General features: G+C 50.1%; 1 long non-coding RNA gene across 1 annotated transcript; it reads left to right on the forward strand.

Annotated features, from left to right (window-relative positions):
• Window positions 1-752: 752 nt before the first annotated feature.
• On the forward strand, window positions 753-10,929 carry LOC121134617. Its single transcript, XR_005871714.1, has 2 exons — window positions 753-853; window positions 10,778-10,929. It is a non-coding gene; the product is annotated as an uncharacterized LOC121134617 (long non-coding RNA).
• The last annotated feature ends 3,138 nt before the right edge of the window (window positions 10,930-14,067 follow it).

Raw genomic sequence — 14,067 nt, forward strand, 5'->3', positions numbered from 1 at the left:
AAAAATTTAATAAAAAAGGAAAAAGACGTAATTTGAGTTTAGTTTAATTTGATATTAATAACATTCAAAACTCTACTTCTACTGGGTGTGGTCAGCCTGTGATCCAAGACTATGACAGACTGAACTGGAGAGTCACAAATCCAAGGGCAGCATGAGCTATACAGTGAGACCCTACCAGAGAGGGGGAAGGAGAGAGGAAGAGTGAGAAAGAGGGAGAAGGAGAGAGAGAGAAAGAGAGAGCACACAAGCATACACACACAGACCAGACACACACACTCATATCCCCCCTCCCTCCCTCCCTCCCTCCCTCTCTCTCTCTCTCTCTCTCTCTCTCTCTCTCTCTCTCTCTCTCTCTCTCTCACACACACACACACACACACACACAGGAGGGAGAAGAGAAGAGGAGAGTTCTAGATATCCCACAGCTTCCCTCTATATATTATTATTGTCACAAATCGCACCTTTATTTAACACCCATTAACAGCTCTGTATTTATTGTCTATGCAGGTTCCCCCCCCCCTTTGGTTTTTTGAGACAGGGTTTCTCTGTGTAGCCCTGGCTGTCCTGGAATTTTCTCTGTAGAACAGGCTCAGATATCTGTTTGCCTCTGCCTCCTGGGTGCTGGAAATAAAGGTGTGCACCACCACACCCAACTTAGGCATTTGATTTTTGAGTCATATGGGAAACAAGGAGTTTTAAGAAATAAAAACTACAAAGTCATCTGTAATGCCTCACACCTGCAGTCCTAGTGTTTGGGAAGCTGTGGCAAAAGGATTGTCCTACATCCAAGGACAGCCTAGCTAACATAATGAGTTCTAGACCAGCATGAGCAAGACTCTGGATCCTGTTTGTGGTGAGTTACATCTGTCTTGCTGCTCTTCTGACCTCCTCAACATACAGATCTACTACTTGACTTAAATTTTAACTCTGGATGAGCTTAGCAAACATTCATCAGATGAATCGGCATCTAGGCGTGCTGGCCCACTTCTAGATGGGGAGTCTAGTATGGGAAGAGATTTTCAAAATTCTGAGGCACTTGTATCATGTTCTCAATCATCTCCCTGCTGATGTGATTTCAGAGTCTGCTATAAACCAAGGGGCAGGGGATGACAGCAGGGTGACTGTGTCTCCTCTGCTCTTTCATACATAACAGAGTGTACTATTATTTGTTAGTATTTCCTTTCTATATGGCCACTGAAAGCAAACACACAGGTAACTGAGCGAGTGAAGAGAACGTTCCCAATATTAGTTCCATGATGAGCAGCCCAGCCTTCCTCCTGGGTCCCTAGATCTCCTTCCTGTGGCTTGTCCAGTGAAGTGTCCCCTATTTTTTCTTAGCAGTGTTCCTCAGCGCACCATTTTGTCTATCAGATGAGTTGACAACTCTTGGCCTCTCTGCCCTTCCTTCCAGTGTCTTCTGTGCCTGGAAATCCTGCCTAGCTTTTGGTCACTCAGATTTTTTTTTTTGAGACAGCATTTCTCTGTGGCTTTGGAGGCTGGCTGGTCTCGAACTCACAGAGATCCGCCTGCCTCTGCCTCCCGAGTGCTGGGATTAAAGGTGTGCACCACCACTGCCTAGAGGCCTCTCAGCTTTTTATTAAATCAGTAACAGTGACACATCTTCACAGTGTACAAAAAGATTATTCACAACAGAGGAGGGCACCCCAAGACATCTCCAAATACAGAATCAGGCTTTCCAAGTCTAAGTAAGTGAGGAGCGATAAGACTTGCAAGGAGAAAGGGGGAACTGGGCTGCTGATGGGAAGTGTGGGGTCTGTGGGTACAGTAACCCTGCAGTCTACACAGAGAAGAGGTGAAGGGGACTCTGTTGAGAAGATGGGAGGTGACAGCAAACCAACTGAGGGGAAAGAAAAGCTAAGGTGGTGAGGCTGGGGTCGGGGGACTACCAGGGAAGAACAGTACGGAGGACCAGAGGGCAGCACCCAACCCAGATTCAGTGGCTGGATGAGCCACAGGCATGGGTGGCTGCAGGGCCTATTCTGGGAATGGTGAGGTCCTGGTGGGGGTGGAGGACCCTGTGGCTATGAGAAGGAGAGGAAGTGGTAAGGCTGGAGCTGGGAGGGACCTTCCACAGGGAGGGACTCGGTAGGCATGAATGCTGATTCTAGAGTGAGGAGAGAGCCTTGGGCTGAGGACCTGAGGCGCCTGAAGACCATCAACCAAAGAGGGCCAGGGCTGATGGAAGGGACAGGAGCCACAGAAAATACCCCATTCGGTTTTCCAGAAACCAGCCTGTGTTGTGTAAAACTCTCACTGCAGTTGCCCACTGCCTCCTGGGCACAGGTTTGCTTCTTTTTTTAGAAGGGTCGGAGTCCTCAGTGGTCCCTGAGAGGACCTGCTGGAGGCTGTGGGGCCCAGGCTCTGAACCCTTGTGGTGTCATGTGGATAGGTCACTCCTCTGTGGCAGTTGCATAATCAACCTTCACTATGAAGCTACCCTGGACATTCTCAGGTCTGTCCCTGAACCATGCTCTCACCGAAGGCTGTGACAACCAGAAGAGTCTCCAAATATCTCTAAGGGTCCTCTAGATGCCCAAACTTCCCCCAGGCCAAGAACCACAGATTCTAGTGAAGACTCCCCCAGGGCAAGCATGATGGTGTTCCTGGAAGACTGGAAGAACAGTGGAGAGAGAGGATAGGATTGTGTGCCCCGAGACCAATTACCTGTTCCTGGGCCAGGTTAAAGGTGGGGCCTGAGGGTGTGAGGCGTAGACCGACTTTTCCTTTGGGGCTGCCAGCTCACAAAAAAAAACAACACAGCGACTTATTACTAATTATGAAAGCTGGGCCTTAGCTTAGACTTGTTCCTAACTAGTTCTTATAACTTAAATCAACCCATATTTTTAAATATCCGTTCTTTTATGTGGCTCAGTTGCCTTTACTCTGTACTCTGTGTCCCGCTTCCTCTCCATCTGGCTGGTCTCTCTGCCTTTCTTCCTCCCAGAGCTCCCTCTGTCCAGAAGTACCTGCTATTCCTCCTGCCTTGCTATTGGCTACTTAGCTTTTTTGCTAAATTGGTCACAGTGACACATCTTCACGCAGTGTAAAGGGATACTCCACAGCAGTGTGGAGCTGGCCCCAGACTGCCCACGGCACACTGCCCACGGCACACTGCCCACGGCACACTGCCCACGGCACACTGCCCACGGCACACTGCCCACGGCACACTGCCCACGGCACACTGCCCACGGCACACTGCCCACGGCACACTGTTGTTGATGCCTGCTTGCTCTCACCACAATAGCCTCCCTCGCTAAGAATTACTGCTGGTTCTGCCGGGAGGTGGTGGCGCACGCCTTTAGTCCCAGCACTTGGGAGGCAGAGGCAGGTGGATCTCTGTGAGTTCAAGGCCAGTCTGGCCTACAGAGTGAGTGCCAGGATAGGCTCCAAAGCTACACAAAGAAACCCTGTCCCAAACCACCACCACACACACACACACACACACACACACACACACACACACACACACACACACACAACACAATTACTGCTGGTTCTATATCTACAACCCACCTCTCCAAACCACAGCTACCACCTGTGCTAAGCCACCAGTGTCCCTACCCAAGTGACAGACATGGGCTTTCTTTGACCTCTGGGCCCCTTTACTAAAATGTTCTGTTCTCATTGTAGCCAGAGCCATCATTCTACATTAGAGACGGGAACAGTACATATCTGTGGCTGAGTTTCCAAGGCCTGCTCTGCATCGGCACATTGAGCCTGCATCCCTTCTGGGGTCCCCGGCCCCTCCACTCCTCTCCTCTCTCCTTGTTCATGCTGCTCTAGATTCCTTCACAAGGCCATTGCTCTGGCTGTCTCTTCCACCAGTGATGCTAGATGTTTGTGTGGCTTATTCCTTTACTTCATTCACCATGTGGTTAAAAGCCCTTTGTCATCATGGTCTCCCTAGCTACCCATCGAGATCCAGGTTTCTCCAACTCCTCCTCTGCTGGTCCTGCCCAGTGCTAAGGTCATCCACGCTATGCTATGTGTCCCTGTGACATTCCCTGACTATCTGCTTCCTGCACTTGACCCTGATTCATATGAACAGGGATTGGCACCTAGAGGTGTTCACTAGACACTTATGGAATTAACTGTCTAAGGCTTTCTGCCCTGCTGCTTAGGACTCACCCAGGACACAGATGCTCCTGCCAGACTTGAGTCAGGCTGGCCTTAAAGTGACAAGACCCTTCTAGTTCCCAGGCCCATGTGTGGCCACCAGCCCCCTCCTGGCATTCCATGTCCTTGTCATCAGTCAGCTTCCTTGGCCTTTGTGTGGACAATGCCTGTGCCCAGTGGACAGCCCTGCCGTCTCCTGGATGACAGTTTTCTCTTTGTGTTTCCACTTAGATAACGCCTCCCCTGGGAAGCTTCTTGACCACCATGTCAGGAGATCTGCCCTCCTCTGTGCTCACCCTGCCCAGTCTTGTTATGAACATACTAAGCTCTCCTTGCTGGTTTCCTTGACATCAAGGCACAAGTGGGCAGAGACCAGCCTCAGAGCCCAGGGCCCAGAGCTAAGCCAGGGGTTAGGCCAGGAGAGTTGCAAGAGTCAGCAGAGGGCTCACACCCTTAGGTTCCCTTCTCAGCAGCTTGGCTCCTTTTGGACTCCCCAGTCCCCCCGTCCTTCCAGTTTTATCACTGTTGGTGGAAGAACAGACTCAGCAATGGGCACCCCCAGCACCACCCAAATGGGCTCAGCTCAGCGTCTCCTACTTGTGGATGATGGCGCCGGATGTTAAAAAGAAGAGAAGGGCAAGGAGACCAGGAGGAAGGAAAAACTGGTTTTCTCTGAAGACAACATAAGCACCTGCTGCACAAGTCTGCCGATGTGAGTCACGCCCAGATCCCGCTGGGGAAGAGGGAGACAGACTCCACACTCCGACTCGCACGGCATGCTGTGCAACATGACCATAATGAAGAAAAATTCATTAAAAACATTCTATTTAGATGGGCATTGGTGGTGCACACCTTTAATCCCAGCGCTTGGGAGGCAGAGGCAGGCGGTTCTCTGAGTTCTAGGCCAGCCTGGTCTACAGAGTGAGTTCCAGGGCAACCAGAAAAGTTACACAGGAGAAACCCTGTCTTGAAAATTCAAAAAAACAAAAAAACAAAACTCACACCTTTTTATTATAGTATACAAAGCATGGCTATACAGTATGTACAACACACAGGCAATAACAGCAGAGAATGCATTGAGCACTTACTCATTTCTCCTCTCCACAAACAGCTCTAAAAGGCAGATGTTATGATGGACCCATCTCACAGATGGAGAAACTGAGGCACATAGAATTTAACTTGCCTATGTCACCTATATAAGAAGCAGGGGTTTGGGGCCTGCCATTTGGCTTCCAAATTGTATCTGCTAGTCACAACACTGTCCACTAGACTAGGACAAACCACCATCCCTACCAATGTCAATAGATTCCTCCCCAACAAAGAAACAAGTAACGGTGAAAAGCAGAGAAGGGAGATTCCTCTGTGCAGAGGAGGAAGAGATAAGGGAATGTCCAGTGACCCTGAGTCCATCTTTGTCTTTGGGACCCTGGCTTGAGCTTTATGTTTAAGAAGAGGGAGAGTTGGGGGCAGGGCAGGAGGCTTGTGTGGTAGTCACCCTGGGCAGGTGGCCTGGGCAGTCATGGTCTCAGTTCCGGTCCTGCAGGATGGTCTTGTAATGAGTATGCTGTCATCTCCCAAGGGGCACTGTGGTTCCCCTGAGATGCTACTCAGGTGCAGATGCTCACCAAAGACAACTCCATCACCTGGGGGGTTCTGTCTCTCCTTTGGGGTAATTTCAGTTTCTTGAAATGAGGATGTTTTTCAATCGTATTGCTCCTGGAGTCCAAGGTGGCTCAGGAGAGAGACTTAAGAAGAAAAGTTAAGGGGTCAGACACTAAGCCAGAGATGAATGAGCTGGAGTTCGCCAGGACAGGGACCAGAGCAGTCCTTTAGCCTGCCTCACAAATGCTCATGCAAGCCCCCTGCATGGAAAGAACATATCTGACAGGCATCACGTGCCAGTTGTCATGTGAACACTGCCCCTGATTGCTCATGTATGTATGCATGTATATATACATATATACACATCCACAGGCCATAGACATGGATCCCTATATAGCATGAGTTTCATCATACATGACTAACAGGTTAGCAGAGACACATAGGTTCACGTGTCCTCATCCACATGCCTACACACATGTACAAGAGAGTGGCAATGTGCAGAGGGGCATGTGTGTACATTTTTTGCACAAGAACAGATATTTATGAAGCGTCTACTGCATGCCCTACGCTATGCTAGGAGCTGAGAATAAAGCAGAGAGAGAAATGGAGGCCTAGCTTGCATCACCTTGCCTAGGAAAAGATAAACAGGCAGTGGCCAAATCTGAGGGAGCCCCCACTTCTACATGCTTCCTCTGCTGTGGAAGCTGTGTATCAAGTGACTGTGTCAACCCCACCCATGTCACACACACACACACACACATGAGCACGCACAACTGGGCCCTGGGCGCGAATGGATGGTGTCTTGTACAATACAGAGACTAGAACCATTTTGAGCTCCCCAAGGACCCTGAGCCTACATCAGTCCCCTAAGAGCATACGATGTTCCCAGGGATGAGTGCCAAGTGCGTTACAGATAGGTCCATGCCCACATGCGCACAGGCGTGCAAGCTGCTCAGCGTCACCACTCTGTCCACATGCGTGCAAGCTGCTCAGCGTCACCACTCTGTCCACATGCGTGCAAGCTGCTCAGCGTCACCCCTCTGTCCCGGGGCCTCCTCCTCTCCCTGTAGTCTGCCATGGTTCGCAGCCGCTGGGTCTCCTGAGAATGGGTGCCCACAGGGAGGCGGGGATGTGATGACTCTGCTTCCAGGCAGCTGTGGTGAGTTTCGGCAGAGACTCCCTTCCTCACAGAGGCCCTGCTTTACTGAAAGCACTGGCTACCGTGGTTTCCCCACATCAAAAAGGTCAAACTCTCACAAGAATATTTACTGAGAACTGGCAGTCAAACAACAAGCAGTTACTGATAGCTGTTGCTTACACGCTGGGAAGGGAGCAGGGTGAAGAAGGACCAGGCCAGGTCCTACAGAAGTTCAGGGTAAGGACGGAGCTAACCAGGAGAGGAAAAGTGGCCAGGCAGCAGGATGGCATGCCACCAGGAGACTGAAACAACCAAGTTCCTGGTCACAACTGTGATGTGCTGTGAGGTGGTATTTGACAAGAAAGAAGCTGACCCTGTGATGTTGTGACTGAATCTCCATCACAGTCAGCATCAAGGGGAGTCGGGGGATGCAGAGGTACATGGTGACAAGGCCAGAGTTTCGGTGCTAGGACAGGATGGCGCCCAGTTGGATGGGGTGGTGGTGTGACTTGCTCTTTCACCAAGGGAGCACCCACATTGTGCTGGGCTCCTTTTGAGGCTGAGAAAGAAGCCCAGGACCCAGATGACACACATCTGACCAAGGCCCAGGAGCCTCCTGAAGGTGGTGACATTTGAGCTGAAAGGTGATGAGGTCATTCTCTCAGCCCCGGGAAGAAGCAAGTGTCCCACATGAGTTATCTCCAGTTAGCAGAGTGTGCGTGCGTGTGTGTGTGTGTGTGTGTGTGTGTGTGTGTGTGTGTGTGTGTGCGCGCGCGTGCGTGTGTCCATCCATGTGTCATGGGGCATATGTACAAGCCAGAGACCAACTTGTGGGAGTTGGTTCTCTCCTTCCCCCATGTGGGCCCCCAGTTGGCAGACTAGGCAGCAAGTGTCTTTACCCACTAGGCCGCCTCACCAGCCTCAGTTAGCAACGTTCTTAAAGGAACCTGCACTGCTCTCAAGGCTGTGCAAGCACCCACTCATGGAAATCCCCAGACGATCTTCTGGAGACATCATAAATACTGTTAGCTCCATGAGAAAGTCACCATGCCCAAGATGCCCGCTCTGTTCCTTTACCTTGAAGTGTCTGAAGTAGGTGCGGATGCAGCTGGGGGTGGTTTTAGTGGGTACCCAGCCATGGCAAGTAACTGTCAGTTTTAGTTCTGGGTTTAATGAATTGTTCGTGTGAAAAGGGATCAGTTCTGCTAAAGTCCCTTCCACTCCTCCCTGCCACAGCCCTTTATGCAATCCAAATGTTGTCTTAAGAATTTTTATGTCTCTGTCTGACCCAGGGATGAGCAGCTGGAGGGGCCCTTGTTTCTATTTTATTTTGTTTTACTTAACACCTATGCTAGCCTGGTCCTGGGCCAGCGACTGGGACAGAAGAAAGAGTAAACATAAGCCCTGGGATCCAGGATATCACTAAGAGATGAATAGGAATCATACTTTCTATTTGTTAAAAAAATATTACATTATTACAAGGATGAACGAGCCCAGTATGGGTGTACACATCTGTGAGGCTGAGCCGGGAGACTCAGAGCCCCAGGCCTGTGGAGTGAACTACTACTATCATTTTGCTAAATGGACATAGTATCAAGCTGACCTCTGAATTCATATCTCTACTGGTGCAGCTCATCAGGGACGTTTCTTTGTGTAACAGTGGACAGTGGTTAATGCAAACATTCACAACTGGTCCAAGAGCAGAGATGGCCAGTGGAGTGCTCAGCCAAGAGTGGGGCATCAGGGACCATTGAGAACGAGGAGGAGGAAAGATCCTAAGAGCCAGAGGCTGGGGAGAACCAGAGTGAACCATGTCTTTCCAGCCTGACAGGACTGCAGCTTGTGAACTGACGGAGCTATGGTTGCCTGCACAAGACTGCACAAGCCCAGGCCTGTCAACAATCCAGCATGGAGCGGGAAGGGGCTTATGAGCCCCATCCCTAGCCGAGGAGCTTCTGATGGCATCTGAGGAAGGGAGGGCCAGTTTCCTTTAAGGGTATGGCCTCTGGTAGATCAACCATGCTCCAGGGGATGGCACACCCAGCAATGTATGGGAAGCCCAAAGTGCCCCAAGGGGGGAGAGAGAGAGAGAGAGAGAGAGACAGACAGACAGACAGACAGACAGACAGACAGACAGACAGACAGACAGAGGACATGAAGTTGAGTAGGGGTGAGGGTGGGGGTAGTTCTGAGAGGAGTTAGATGAAGGAGTTGAGGGTAAATATGATCAAAATGCACTGTAAGTATTCATGTATGCTAGCCTCAGAAATTAATTTGAATGTTATATTTTTTAAAAGAGCTACAGATCAGCCTAGGCTACATAGCAAGATTTCATTTTAGCCAAGAAGCAAAAATGATTAATAAATGATAAAAGAGGGATACGCACTTGGATAGAATATTCAGTTCTGTTTTCAAAGCCTCAGAGGGAAAAATGTTGAAGGCTGAGCCTGAAAAGATGATGTTTTGATTTGCTGGGGGTGGGTGGATGGTGGCGCTTCTAGCTGTTAATGGTATTGTCCTGGAGTTATACAGTGATGGAACATTAATGGCAAGTATACGAAAGCCTGCTGGACTACGTGTGTGTGTGTGTGTGTCTGTGTATCTGTGTGTGTCTGTGCGTGTCTCATTACGCATGTGCATATGAAAGCCCAAGGTCAATGTTGAGTGTTTTCATCATCGCTCTCCACAGTATATTTTGAGACAGATTTTCACTGAACCTGGGACTCCCCAGTTCAGCTAAACAGGCTGGTCAACAAGCAGAAGGAAGCTTCCTGTCTCGGCCTCCCCCCAGCTGGGTTTACAGGTGCCTGCGTGGGTGCTGGGGACAGACCTCAAGTCTCAGGTTCCTCCTGCCAGCACTTTACTGACTGAGCCATGTCCCCAGCCCTAGAGTATATATTTTAATAGTTAAAATGGCACATTTTCTGCTACATGCATTCAGTCTTAAAGAATGATAACTTCATGAGGCCCTGGGTTCCATCCTGTGGTGGTCAGGATATTTTTTATTCTGTTTGTTTGTTTTTCATCAATGTGACACAAACTTGAGTTGCTGGGTAAGAGGAAGCCAGCTGAGGAATTGCCTCTATCAGACTGTCTTGTGGACATGTGTGTGCAGCATTTTCTTCATTAATGATGGATGTGGGAGGGCCCAGCCTACTGTGGGCGGTGCTATCCCAGGGCAGATGGTCCTAGGCTACAAAAGAAAGCAGGCTAAGCAAGCCATGAGGAGCAAGCCAATAAAAGCATTCCTCCATGGCTTAGGCTTCAGTTCTTGCCCCAAGTTTCTGCCCTGGCTTCTCTGGTGATGAGATGTGGAAGTGTAAGCCAACCAGCCTTTTCCTCTCCAAGGTACTGGGAAGTATAAGCCAAACAGACTTTTCCTCTCCAAGTTCACTAGCATGGATTCCCAGTACCTTATGAACCCACATGGAGGCATATGTCCATATTCCCAGCACTCAGGAGGTGAGGCATCAGAACAGAAGTTTAAGGTTATCCTTGGCTACATAGGAAGCTTGGGGCTTCTATGTCCCCCAAGGGGGGGGGGGAGAAGGCCAATCTCTGTTTCAATCAGCAGTCTTGTGGTTGCAAAGAACAGAACTATTTTGTGTGCACGTGTCGGTGTATGCTGGTGTTCAAGTGTGTGCACAGGTGCATATGTGTGTCCTCCTCAATCACTCTCCACTTTATTTTCTTGGCAGTGTTTCTCACCGAACCTGGAGCTCATCCATTTGGCTAGACTAGCCAGTGAGCCCCAGGGATCTGACTGTCACTGCTCCCACTGCCACGCTGAGTGTCAGGCATATGCTGCCATACCTGGATTATAGCGTTCTAGGAATCTAGGAATCATGCAGTTCTCACACTTGCTGAGCAAGCTTCTGACCCACCATGCTACTTTCCCAGGCCCAGAACTGACTTTTGAAGTTGAGTTGTGACGCACACCTACAATTCCAGGACTTGGGAGGCAGAAGCAAAAGGCTACTTCCAGCACGATCTGGGCTGCATAGCAAGACCTTGAACCAACTAACAAAATAAAATAAAGTGCATTTACTGGCTTATTGTTTTAAAAGTTTAAGGCGTGGTTTCACACATGAGTGGGCCAAGGGGATGAAGTAATTCCTTCAGAGTGGAAGTCGTGGGTTCTGGGACGGGCTGCATTTGTAAGGCAGCTAAGTCTCCATGGGAACCGAAAGTGGGAGTGGTGGGGTAATCAGAAGACTGAGCTTGTTGCCTGCAAGCCGGTGGAGCCCAAAGAAAGCACCTAGCGAGTCCAGTACTAGTTCTGGGAGCTATTCCCCACGTGACTCCCAGCGAAGGGGCTCTCTGATTGGCTGCGCGGGAGTCACATGCTGCTACGGAGAGTTGAGGGTGAGATCAGGTCCACAGAAGCCTCGTGAACTGGGAGTCACAAGCCAGCACTCAGGAGGCAGAGGCAGGCAGATCTCTGTGAGTTCGAGGCCGGGCTGGACCGATAGCCTCCGAAACAATACAGAGAAACCCTGTCTCGAAAAAAAACAAAAAAACAAAAACCAAGCTGATCCCCAAAGAGGCCACTCTGTCATCAAGAGAACAGACTCTGACCTGATACCGTGGGGTCCCGTGAAGCAGGAGGGCTCTGGAGAAGTGGAAATGCTGGGCTGGGCAGAGGGAGGTCCACCAGGGAGGCCCGGAGTCTGAAACTGCAGAATGCGGCGAGGTCCCACTAGCTAAGAGTTAACAGGCTATGGAGTGGGAAGTGGCGAACAGTGATATGTGGGTGTGGGGAGACCTGGCTGTGGATTGCTTCCTGTGTGCATGGCCACACACTGTGTACGCTCACATGTGTGGGTGCGGAGGCCAGAGGTCAACACTGAGTGTCTTTCAATGAGTCTGCACCAGGCTTTTTGAGACAGGGTCTCACACTGAACCTAGCGCTCTCTGACTCTCCTAAACTGGCTGCCAGCGGCCTAAGGATCTTCCCACAGCTGCTTCCCTCCGTCTGGGGTCGCAGGTGCTTTTTATAGGGGCCCTGAGGATCGAACTCAGGTCCTCTGGCTTGTTTAGCAAACACTTCCCCCACTGAGCTGTCTCCCAACCCCCAGTTACACTTTTCCTGTTATTAGTCTCTAGATTTATTTATTTATTGGTTTTTTTGAGGCAGTGTTTCTCTGTGGCCTGTCTCGGAACTCGCTCTTGTAGACCAGGATGGCCTCAAACTCACAGAGATCCGCCTGCCTCTGCCTCCTGAGTGCTGGGATTAAAGGCGTGCGCCATCACCGCCTGGCTTAGATTTTTTTTTTAATGCTTTATTTAACTAACTTTATTTTCAAAAGGAACCTGGTCTCCTCAAGATGGAAAGCAGACTTTACCATAAGCAGGAGAGAAGTGCAGACACCGAAACAGAAACTCACACTCACTGCTGTGGGCTGCTCTAGGTGGGCGATCAGCAGAGAAGGAGAACTGAGAGAGGGCTCAGGGAGAGAAGGCCAGAGCACCACACGGAGTGTGGGAGGAACATCTACCATACACCCAGCACTGGCCAAGACAGTTTTGGTGAGCAACTACGATATGTCAGGGTCCGTGATTCTGGACTCGGGACACAGCAGTGTGGCTATAGTTAAAGACCTCAGCAATGCAGCCCACCTGAGGTGTAGAAGACCCATTGAAAGTGGAGGGGGTGGCCTGGAGAGATGTCTCAGAGGTTAAGAGCACTGGCTAGTCTTCCAGAGGTTCTGAGTTCAATTCCCAGCAACCACATGGTGGCTCACTACCATCTATAATGAGATCCCATACCCTCTTCTGGTGTGCATGCCAGAACACTGTATGTGTAATAAATAAATCTTAAAAAAAAAGAAAGAGGAGGGGGATCCATCATATGTGACTGAAGGCAGGAAGGAGGCCCCTGGTTTGATATTGCAATTCTTATTCTGACTATAGCATTCGTTGCCAGCAGAAACATGCTCATGGGTGCCAGGAACTAGGGCATGCCTGTCTTCAGAGTTCCCTGTTCTGCCTACCACAACGTTAAAGACTGCTTAACCATTGCAAAAGAGGCTTTGGTTTAAACAAAGGCACACAGCTTAAGAATCAAGAGGCGGGTTTCTGATTCAAGGACCTTTCCTTCTCCACTGTGCTGTATTTACACTGTCTTCCATCTCTATCTTTTCTCTTCATGATCACAATATGACTTCAAAGCACCGTACGCCACATACAGAATGGAAGGAATTGGTTAGGAAGAACGGTCAGTGTGCCTGTGTCCCATGACAGCAAAGGACAACTGTGTAGAACCACCTGAACTGAGATGCCCAGCTGGAAATCAAGGCAGGACCATGCCAAGGTGACCAGGACCAGAGTTCATCAAAGAGGACAAAGGGGACAGGCTCCAGAGACAGTTGCAATACAGCTGTTTGCAGCCCAGATCACAAATTAACAGCATTAGGGAGGGGTGTTCTCTGAGGGCCTTGGCCTGGGTCTGCAGGGCAGGATCTGAGATGACAGAGCTGGACCTTTGAAAAGTTGGTGCTATGCAGTGGCAGAGATGTGGGGTGGCTCAGCCATGGAGTACTTGCCTGTTGTGAGCCTCTGTGTTCGTTCATCATCCCCAAGACTGCAAAGGGGAAACAGTGAAGAGTCACTCTGCACAGACCCTGTGCAGAGACAGGACATGCGCAGACGCAGGGTGGTGACAGCGGGGCACATTTTATTCTGGACTTGACTTGTTCTGTCCTTGATCCCAAGGATGTCATTTTCCTTGACCATGATTTACTGCCCTATCCCCACACCATTCAGACACACTTAGTAGGACATTAAGAGTAAGCTTAGCGAGTGTTTTTAAAGCATTAAGTGTGCAAGAACCATTCCAAGGGCTCACGAAGCGATGCATTTCATTCTCATCACAGCCTCATGAGACAGGTACCATTTACAGATGAGGATGTGATCTCAGAGAGGTGGCAGACTGACCTGGCGCCACACCGCTGGGTTTAGGGTACCCTGAGTGCTTGTGCTGTTCCCCAGTACATGAGAATTTGTGGGAGAAAGGCAGAGGAAGATGATGTCGACTCAGGGAACCTGGGCTGCACTTGGGGAGCCCTGGGAACGCAGGCTGGTGCTGGGACAATTCAGGCCACCAGGGGGCAGCAGGGACCAGGGCACGGCCCTTCCCGTCGCCCTTCTACCTTGGGTCCTTCAGACATAGGAGCAGCTGGGTGTCATTT

Source organism: Mesocricetus auratus, unplaced genomic scaffold, assembly GCF_017639785.1.
Source record: "Mesocricetus auratus isolate SY011 unplaced genomic scaffold, BCM_Maur_2.0 Super-Scaffold_4256, whole genome shotgun sequence".
NCBI lineage: Eukaryota > Metazoa > Chordata > Mammalia > Rodentia > Cricetidae > Mesocricetus > Mesocricetus auratus.